Source organism: Ranitomeya variabilis, chromosome 7, assembly GCF_051348905.1.
Source record: "Ranitomeya variabilis isolate aRanVar5 chromosome 7, aRanVar5.hap1, whole genome shotgun sequence".
NCBI classification, from domain to species: Eukaryota; Metazoa; Chordata; class Amphibia; order Anura; family Dendrobatidae; genus Ranitomeya; species Ranitomeya variabilis.
The window spans coordinates 94354022-94365474 of NC_135238.1; positions in this window are offsets into that span (position 1 = coordinate 94354022).

Genomic DNA, 11453 nt, shown 5'->3' on the forward strand with positions numbered 1-11453 from the left:
ACCCCTTCATCACACAGCATGGTTTTTATTTTTTGTTGAAGTTATCCTGAGAAACTTGTATATTTGATATTAGTGAATTCATCCAATGTAATATCAAGGAAGGTGTTTCAAAAATTTTCAAAGGGGTAAAAGTTGGACTTGGAGCAAACATCCACATGTAACCCTGTGTTGCATGCCGTAGTATTAGCAGGTTTATCTTTATTTATTAGGAAGTGTCTTTTAAGTGTTAGTTTGAGTATGAATGTATGAAGATCCAAAAATGTCACAATATTTTATAGAGTTTGTGGGGCAAAATGAAAGTTCTGTGGAAAATACAACAGATTCATTTTCAGACAGTTTGTAACAAGAAAGATTGAATATATTTCTAAAGTATAGCCAAACGAGATTACAAAAATAATGAATCTTTAACATACAGATAGACATTATTTAAAAGTTAAAGCACAGTGAGCAAAAACTAGGGGCAATCCATTCATCATCAATCACCAACTATTCGAATTCTCCCCTACAGAGCACTTACCCAAACATAGTAATATAGTAAGGCCGAAAAAAAACCATTTGGCCATCCAGTTCAGCCTATATTCCGTCAGAATACGAGTAAGTTCACACAGGGCGTTTTTGCTGTGTTTTTTTCTGCAGCAAAACCTGATCTTCTTGGCAGAAAAGAAGCTGCGTCAAAAACACAGGTTTAGGTGCGTTTTTGGTGCCTTTTTTTTTTTTCCTCTTTGTCCATGCTAATGTCCTTGGATATTCAGCAGCAAAAAGGCAGCAAATAATGGTACCTGCATTTTTGCTGCGTTTGTGCTGCCATTTTTCAACACCCATTCAAGTCAATGGGTGAAAAACGCAGCAAAAACGCTGAAAGAAGTGACATGCTCTGTCCAAACAACGCAGCAAAGCACAAAATACTGATCACACAAAAAACCAATGTGTGTGCATGCCATTTCTGAAATCTCATAGGCTTTGCTTGTACTGTAAAAAGCAGCTGAAAATTTGCATAAAAAGCAGCAAAAAAACGCAGCAAAAACGCCCTGTGTGAACTTACCCTAAATCCCCAGTTTTACATCCTTCTAAAGAACCTAATAACTGTAAGATACAATACTGTTACGCTCCAGGAAGACATCCAGGCCTCTCTTAAACCCCTCGACTGAGTTCGCCATCACCACCTCCTCAGGCAAGGAATTCCAGATTCTCACTGTCCTAACAGTAAAGAATCCTCTTCTATGTTGGTGGAAAAACCTTCTCTCCTCCAGACGCAGAGAATGCACCCTTGTCACCTTCCTTGGTATAAACAGATCCTCGGAGAGATATTTGTATTGTCCCCTTATATACTTATACATGGTTATTAGATCGCCCCTCAGTTGTCTTTTTTGTAGACTAAATAATCCTAATTTTGCTAATCTCTTTGGGTATTGTAGCTCCCCATCCCCTTTATTAATTTTGTTGCCCTCCTTTGTACTCGCTCTAGCTCTGTATCCTTCCTGAGCACCAATGCCCAAAACTGTACACAGTACTCCTTGTGCGGTCTGACCAAGGATTTGTACAGAGGCAGTATAATGCTCTCATCATGTGTATCCAGACCTCTTTTAATGCGCCCCATGATCCTGTTTGCTTTGGAAGCTGCTGCCTGGCACTGGCTGCTCCAGGAAAGTTTATCAACTAGTATCCCCAAGTCCTTCTCCATGTCAGATTTACCCAGTGGTTTCCCTTTCAGTGTGTAATCGTGATATTGATTCCTTCCCATGTGTATTACCTTAGGCACGGAAATTTCCGTGGTAATTCCGGAACTCCCTTCCGCGGGAAAAACACATGCAGAATTAGCATGCGTTTTCCCGCTAAACACTAGCGTTTTCCAAGCGTAATTAGCTTGCAGAATGCTAGCGTTTTCCAAGCGATCTGTAGCATCGCTTGGAAAACTGATTGACAGGTTGGTCACACTTGTCAAACATAGTGTTTGACGAGTGTGACCAACTTTTTACTATTGATGCTGCCTATGCAGCATCAATAGTAAAAAGATCTAATGTTAAAAATAATTTAAAAAAATAAAAAATCGTGATATTCTCACCTTCCGGCGTCCCCCACAGCCTTCCCACTCCTCGCGATGCTCACTTTCCCAATAATGCCTAGCGGCAATGACCCCAGATAACGTAGCGGTCTCGTGAGACTGCTACGTCATCACATGTCATTGCCGCAAAGCATCACTAGGAACACGAGCATCGCGAGGAGCGGGAAGACTGCCAGGGACGCCAGAAGGTGAGAATATCATGATTTTTTATTTAAATTCTTTTTTTTTTTTTAACAATTATATGGTTCCCAGGGCCTGGAGGAGAGTCTCCTCTCCTCCACCCTGGGTACCAACCGCACATGACCCGCCTACTTCCCGCATGGTGGGCATAGCCCCATGCTACTTCCCGCATGGTGGACATAGCCCCATGCAGAAAGTAAGCGGATCAATGCATTCCTATGTGTGCGGAATCCCCGTGATTCCGCACAAAGAATGAACATGCTGCGTTTTTTTCCGGAATGTGATTCAGCCGCGGAAAAAAACGCAGCATGTGCACAAAAAATGCGGAATGCATTCTAATAATAGGATGCTTAATGTATGCGTTTTTTTTGCGGTTTTATCACGTTTTATAGCGGAAAAAAACGTGAAAATTCCTGAACTTGTGCACATAGCCTTACATTTATCATTGTTAAACCGTATCTGCCTCCTCTCGGCCCACGTTTCCAACTTATCCAGATCCATCTGTTGCAGAATACTATCTTCTCTTGTATTGAATGCTTTACATAGTTTTGTATCATCTGCAAATATCGATATTTTACTGTGTAAACCTTCTACCAGATCATTAATGAATATGTTGAAGAGAACAGGTCACAACACCGACCCCTGCGGTACCCCACTGGTCACAGCGACCCAGTTAGAGAATATACCATTTATCACCACCTTCTGCTTTCTATCCCTAAGCCAGATACTTACCCATTTACACACATTTTCCCCCAGACCAAGCATTCTCATTTTGTGTACCAACCTCTTGTGTGGCACGGTATCAAACACTTTGGAAAAATCAAGATATACCACATCCAGTGACTCACCTTGATCCAGTCTATAGCTTACCTCTTCATAAAAACTGATTAGATTGGTTTGACAGGAGCGATTCCTCATAAACCCATGCTGATATGGAGTTAAACAGTTATTTTCATTGAGATAATCCAGAATAACATCCCTCAGAAACCTTTCAAATATTTTACCAACAGTAGAGGTTAGACTTACTGGCCTATAATTTCCAGGTTCACTTTTAGAACCCTTTTTGAATATTGGTACCTCATTTGCTATGCGCCAGTCCTGTGGAACAGACCCTGTCGCTATAGAGTCCCTAAATATAAGAAATAATGGTTTGTCTATTACATTACTTAGTTCTCTTAGTACTTGCAGGTGTATGCCATCCGGATCCAGAGATTTATCTATTTTAATCTTATTTAGCCGGTTTCGCACCTCTTCTTGGGTTAGATTGGTGGCCCTTAATGTGGGTTTTTCTTTGTCTCTCTGCATTTCACCTAGCATTTCATTTTCCACCATGGAGAAGAAAGTGTTTAATATATTAGTTTTTCCTCGTCATCTACAACCATTCTTTCCTCACAATTTTTACGGGGCCTACACTTTCACTTATGATTCTTTTACTTATGATATAGTTGAAGAACAGTTTGGGATTAGTTTTACTCTCCTTAGCAATGTGCTTCTCTGTTTCCTTTTTGGCAGCTTTAATTAGTTTTTTAGATAAAGTATTTTTCTCCCTATAGTTTTTTAGACGTCAATGGCGTCATCCTGCTTTAGTAGTTTAAGTGCTTTCTTTTTACTGTTAAAGGGAGCCTGTCACCCCCTCAGGCGTTTGTAACTAAAAGAGCCACCTTGTGCAGCACAAATGCTGCATTCTGACAAGGTGGCTCTTTTAGTTATGCTCCCTGCACACGCTGAAATAAACGTTTATAAAATGGGCCCCCTCATACCCTGAAATCACCAGGGAGGCGGGTCTTTCCTTCCTAATCAGACGCAGCACAGCCGTCACTCCGGGTCTGTGCGCGCCGGGCGCTGCCTCTTGCAGCATTATCGTCCCCGGCACCTGCGCATTAAGTTTTTTTTTTCGGGCGTGCACAGTTGCGCTGCCCTTTGTACTTACAGTGCAGGCGCCGGGGACGATAATGCAGCAAGAGGAGGCGGCGCCCGGCACGCGTGACACGTGTGTCACACAGATGGCCTACGTGAGCTCACGGACACGGATAACTCCGGTACCGATTTTTTTCCGGTACCGGAATTATCTGGACGTGTGGGACAGGCCTTAGCCACATTGGGTTTTTCCTATTTCTTGTCCTTTTATTCCCACAAGGTATAAACCGCTTACAGTGCCTATTTAGGATGTTCTTAAACACTTCCCATTTATTATCTGTATTCTTATTTCTGAGGACATTGTCCCAGTCAACCAGATTAAGGGCATCTCTAAGCTGGTCAAACTTTGCCTTCCTAAAGTTCAGTGTTTTTGTGACTCCTTGACATGTCCCTCTTAGCGAAAGACAAGTGAAACTGTACAATATTGTGGTCGCTATTTCCTAGATGCCCAACGACCTGCAGATTTGTTATTCTGTCAGGTCTATTAGATAGTATTAGGTTTAAAAGTGCTGTTCCTCTGGTTGGATTCTGCACCAATTGTGAAAGATAATTTTTCTTGGTTATTAGCAGAAACCTGATGCCTTTATGGGTTTCGCAGGTCTCTGTTTCCCAGTTAATATCCGGGTAGTTAAAGTCGTCCCCCATAACAAGGACCTCATTATGGGTTGCAGCTTCATCTATCTGCCTTAGTAGTAGACTTTCCATGATTTGTGTTATATTTGGGGGTTTGTAACAGACCCCAATGAGAATTTTGTTACTATTCTTTCCTTCATTTATTTTGACCCATATGGACTCGACATCCTCATTCCTTTCGCTAATATCCTCCCTTAGGCTGTGTGCACGCGTTCAGGATTTTTAGCGTTTTTTCGCTATAAAAACGCTTTAAAAACGCATACATATGCATCCCATCATTTATAATGCATTCCGCAATTTTTGTGCATATGTTGCGTTTTTTTCCACGAAAAAAACACATCGCGGTAAAAACGCAGCATGTTCATTAATTTTGCAGATTTTTTGCAGATTTCCCACTATATTATTGCATTGGGACCCTCCGGAAAAAAACGCGAAAAAAACTCATGCGGATTTCTTGCAGAAAATGTCCGGTTTTGTTCAGGAAATTTCTGCAAGGAATCCTGACGTGTGCGCATAGCCTTAAAGTGGACTTTAGACAATACTTTACATAAAGACAAACAGACCCCTCCTCCTCTCCGATTTTTACGATCTTTTCTAAACAGACTGTAACCCTGTAAGTTAACTGCCCAGTCATAGCTTTCGTCTAACCATGTCTCAGTTATTCCCACTATGTCATAGTTACCTGTAGATATTTTTGCTTCTAGTTCTCCATCTTGTTTATCAGGCTTCTGGTGTTTGCGAGCATGCAGTTTAAAGAATTTTGTTTTTTTCCAATCTCCTCCCTGTGGATGTTTTAGACATTTTCTTACCTCCCTTCCAAGTATGTTGTCTTGGGTCTTCTTTGCCGCACCTCATATTCTTCATCAGTATATTTTCTGACGTAGAGCTATCAATGTAGCTGAAGCTGTTGCACAACGACCTGGCTCATAGCTACTAGGAAGGCCTCCAAGTCATCAAGCTGAGCATCGTGACTTTCAATAAAGGGGCTTGCTGAGGCTAAAGCTTTAAGTGTCAGTGCTCAGCATGACGGTAGCTAGGGCTAACACTTTCCATGGAAGCCCTATTAAAAGCTACAAGGCGACCACAGACAGAGCCATGTTATATAGACATACCAGAAGTCATAAGGGTATGTGCCCACAATGTTATTTCAGGTGAGAACACATTGTAACTTGCCTGAAAAAGCATAAAAATAAATGCTATATAGAAATAACATATGCACTGATATACAAAATTACTTGTTGTGCATATGTTCAGACTTTCGAGCTTCTTCTAACCGCTTTAACCCCTAGGACTAGTACTGTGCATGTCGTGTCTCCCCTTTTAATGTGGACTTCCTCCTTTGAATCGTGATCCACCTGCGGCTGTTAACCCATTAAATTAAGCTGTCAAACTCTGACAGCGTCATTTAAAGCTCGCTTCTGGCAAGAGCAGCGGAAATCCCGCCCATTGATGACCCTGTCACGTGATCGTGGGTCACCGATGGGTTGGCATGACAAATAGAGGTCTCCAGCAGACCTCTATGGTTGACACCGCCGGATTGCTATGAGCGCCGCCCGGTGGTCGACGCTCATAGCAAGTCATCAATTCTGCTACATACAGGCAATCTGATCATCACCTGTATGTAGCAGAGCCAATCGGGTTATGGCAGCTTCTAGTCTCCCATAGAGACTATTGAAGCATGCCAAAAGTAAAAGAAAAATGTTTTAAAAAATATGAAAAATAAATAAAAGTTCAAATCACCACCCTTTCGCCCCATTCAAAATAATTTTTTTTAAAAATCAAACGCATATTTGGTATCGTCGCGTTCAGAATCGCCCGGTCTATCAAGCTATAAAAAGAATCCAATCGGTAAACAGTGTAGCGAAAAAACAAGTCAAAACGCCAGAATTTTTTGGGGGGTTACAGCAACATTGCATTAAAATGCAATAAAGGGCATTTAAAAGATCATATCCACATCAAAATGGTATAATTAAAAATGACAGCTTGGCAAGCAAAAAAAAAGCCCTCACCCAACCCAAGCTTACAAAAAATTAAGACACTGTTGGTCTCGGAAAATGACGCAATTTTGTTTTGTTTTTTAACAAACTTTGGAATTTTTTTTTCCTACTTAATTAAAAAACAACCTATACATGTTTTCGTGTCTATGAGCTCGTAATGACCTGGAGAATCATAATGGCTGGTCAGTTTTAGCATTTGGTGAACATGGTAAAAAAAATCCAAAAAACTGATATGGAATTGCACTTTTTTTGCAAAATTCACCGTACTTGGAAGTGACCTGAAGCGTCGACTGCTTGAAAAACTCATCAGGTATGTACAGGTCTAAAACATATGTGCACAAACCTAAATGATGAGGGGACTTTAACATCCCCCTTGGTGATCTCTCCCCATCTGTCACTCACCTTTTATTTCTAACTTCTTTCAGCTTCTCACAGCTTGCTAATTCTTCTATGCATGAATATGGGAATACCCTGGACCTGATCTTCATCTGACTCTGCTCAGTGTATGATTTTACCAACTGCCCTCTCCCGCTCTCTGACCACAACCTTTCATTCTCTGTCAAGAACTGTCACCCCATTCAGGACACCCCAACTTAATACACTTATAGAAATATACTTGCCATTAATACCCAGAAGCTTATGAAGAATTTCCGGTCCTCATTGGCCCCAATCTCCTCCCTCTCATGTCCTGACTCTGCTCTGAAACATTATAATGAGACATTGCAATGTGCCCAGGATGAAGTTGCACCTCTTACATTTAGAACAACTTGACACACACAGTGACAACCCTGGCACACGCTGCAAACACATTTTTTTCCACGGTGCTCCAGGTGCGCCAAACATCTGTGGAGAAAATCCAGTCTGGCCGAAGATTTCATCCATAAGTTTATGCTTAAAAAACACAACTCTGCCCTTCACCTCTCCAAATAAACCTACTTCAACACCCTCATCACCTCACTATCCCATAATCCGAAGCAACACTTTGACACTTTTCATTCTCCTCCAAGAGTGCAGTCCCCCACCACGGACCTCAGTGCTGACGATCTGGCCACTTATTTCAAAGAAAAAATTGAGCATGTCTGACAGGAACTTTTCTCCCAATCTTCTAATATCAAGCATTCTCCATTCTGCATGGCATTTATCTCACTTTCGGTCTTTGAAACGGTCATGGAAAAAGTGACCAGGCTTCTTGCATCTTCTTGCCCTACTACCTGCACCAGTGACCCTATTCCCTCACATCTCCTTTAGTCCCTTTTCCTGGCTGTCACCACTCACCTTACTAAAATATTTATTCTCTCTCATCTGGTATCTTTCCTATGTCATTTACACTTGCCGGAATACTGCGCTGACAGCTACAGAACTGTCTCTAATCTTCCTTTCATCTCTAAACTCCTGGAAGGCTTGGTCCACTCATGTCTAATCATCTGTCTCTCAGATAACTCTCTTCTTGACCCTTTACAATGTGGTGTCTGCTCCTCACACTCTACAGAAACTGCCCTCACCCTCACTAAAATCTCTAATGATATACTAACAGTTAAATCTAATGTCCACTACTCCCTGCTGATTCTCCTGGATATCTCTGCAGCATTCGACACAGTGGATCACCAGCTCTTCCTCACTATGCTCCGCTCCATTGGTCTAAACTATACCATTCTTTCCTGGTTCTCCTTCCTCTCTGACTGCTCCTTCACTGTATCTTTTGCTGGCTCCTCTTCCTCTCCTCTTCCTCTCCTCTTCCCCTTATTGTTGGGGCTCCTCAAGGATCAGTTCTAGGTCTTCTCTTCTCCTTATATACTGCCCCTATTGGACAAACAAACGGTGGATTCTGTTTTCAGTAACATATCTACACCAAATTATACTCATTGTCTCCTACATCAGTGCAGCATTACTACAAAATACCAGTGTTTGTCTCCCCGCTGTCTCTAACATTATGTCCTCCCTCTATCTAAAACTGAATCTGTCAAAAACTCAACACCTTGTGTTTCCACCCTACACTAACCTCCCAATGATCGATAATATAATTTCTGTGCGTGGCTCTACCATTACTCCCAAACAACATGCCCGCTATCTTGGAGTCATATTTGACTCCGATCTTTCTTTTGCTCACATCTGATCACTCGATCACTCATGTCACCTACACCTCAAAAACATCTCTACAATTTGACCTTTTCTTACCTTTGACTCTGCACAAAATCTTACATTTTCTTTTATTCACTCTCCTCTGGACTACTAGTCAGTCTCCCTCTTACTAAACTCTCCCCTCTCCAATCTGTCCTAAATGCACCAGCTAGGATCATATTCTCCAACTGCTACACCAGTGTCTCCACGCTTTGCCAGACATTGCACTGGTTGCCCATCCACTACAGAGTCCCCTCTCACCCACAAAACTCTCCCTGGTTTAGAACTACTCTATATCTCCTCCCTTGTCTCAGTCTACTACCTTACCTGTGCCCTCCGTTCCGCTAATGACCTAAGACTAACATCCTCAATAATCCAAACCTTTCACTCTCATCTCAAAGACTTCTCTCATACTGCTGCAGTACTTTGAAATGTACTACCCAAGACAATTTGATTAATTCCCAATATCACAGTTTTAACCGTGGCTGAATATCTTATTTCTTTAGACTTGCCTATCACTCACCTCACTTATCTAACCATCCCCGTTTTGCTCATACAAAATTTTCTTCAAATCAGGTCTCTCATAGCATCTGTCACGATTCGGATATAGGGTGACATGGGACTGCTTCCATTTCCGTAACACTAGGGGGTGCCCTAGCTTGCCCTGTTCCCTGGGTTACGTCTGAAGGTGAAGATGCCGAGGCCGCGTACCTTTTCTCCTGAATCCATCCTCTGCTCTCTTCCCCCACCCAGGGAAGAGAAGAGCAGCTGCTCACCACAGTACACCAACCAGACAAACAAGACAACACAAACGAGCAAAGGAAAAATACCAGGCATGCAAATATCAACTCACATGACGGAGGAATGCATCGGGGAGTGGAGGATGGAGAAAAACCAAAGTAGAAGGAAAGGGAATTTTCACACTTACTAACCCAAGTAACAGTCATTGATAAACCCACCAAACACCTCATATAACCACCGAACAACTATCCTCTCAGCCATGCTTCATAAGCTATCTCTGACAATGTGTGTCAGGACCCAGATTATATAGGGGATAGAAGTGGCTTACAGTGACTTCCAGAGCTCATAACACGGCCAATTAACCCCTGTACTGCCAAAAGAAACTTACACTGTTTAAAAAGAGGGTGAAGTGCTTCTTTTCAGCGCAGGAGTAGGAGCAATCAGACACTGCAGTCTTCTGGCTCCATTCTTTCGTAACCCCGTGACAATAGCCCCCCTCCTACGAGGAACCTCCGGATCCTCAGGACTGGGTTTATCAGGGTGTGCCACGTGAAAAGACTGCATCAGTCTGGCCATATGAACGTCAGATGCTGGTACTTACATCCTCTTTTCAGGACCGTGTCCCTTCCAATGTACCAGTTACTGAAGGGACTGAAGAACTATGCGAGAATCCATCATTTTTGCCATCTGAAATTCTAAGTTGCCATCCACAATCACAGGAGTTGGTGGTAGCGGCGATGGTACCGAAGACACAACGTATTTTTTTAGGAGAGATCGATGAACCACATTATGGATCCTAAAGGTAGGTGGCAAGGCATAATGCTATAGGATTGACGATGGCTATATTCTTATAAGCCTGGGACCCAGTTTCCAAGATTGAACCTTCAACTTAATGTTGCTGGGGGATAACCATACCATGTCACCAACACACAGGTTTTCAATCAGTCACACTCATATTTGGACCCCATCTTCCTCAAATTATTAGATAAACATAAACCATACAGGGAAACATTAGTGTAAAGGTGCCAAAGAGACCCAGAGCCTTTGTGGCTGTCTCCAAGGTACACTTTATAGGACACTCTAGAACATGATATCAAACATAAAAAGAAGCAAAAAAGTCCAATAATATAGAAAGATATAAATTTATTAATAACAAAATTACAATCAACATAAGATAATAACAGACTAGGATAAGGTAATAAGGCTGAACAGTGTCCTGACTTTAACAGCTGTCATTTTATATGGGTAAAGTGCTCAAGTGCCATTGGAACCCGAGTCCCCACACTGCTATACGTGCTTACCCATGGCTTAAGAAGTCAGGACATGTACCTCGCCACCACCGACGTACTTTTCGCTTCTTTCTCAAGGTGCACTGGTGTATTATGTGCCGGACCACAGTTAAATACCCTATCCTCCATGTGTCCATGATTACGGCGCATGTATCCGGATCTGTGCGCCGATGGTTGCATCACTTCTGACAGAGTATAATGACTATGCGGGCCATAAAGACGTCGCAATGACATCACTGACCCGCACGCGTCATCACCCAGCGCCATCAGCAATGCTCCGGAATGCACAGACCGCAGTCATGCGCACCTAGGACTATGACAATAACGGAGGAGGTATTGTATTTACTGGATGTGAGTGCAAACTTACATCAAAGGTGCTTAACATAAATAACAAACAATTCCAAGTACAATCTTATTAGAGAATAAAGTGCACTAGTGCAATTAAGTGGTCAGTTTGCAATATAAATAACAATAACAAGAATAAAATATTTAAAAAATAAGAAATAAAAGAAAAAA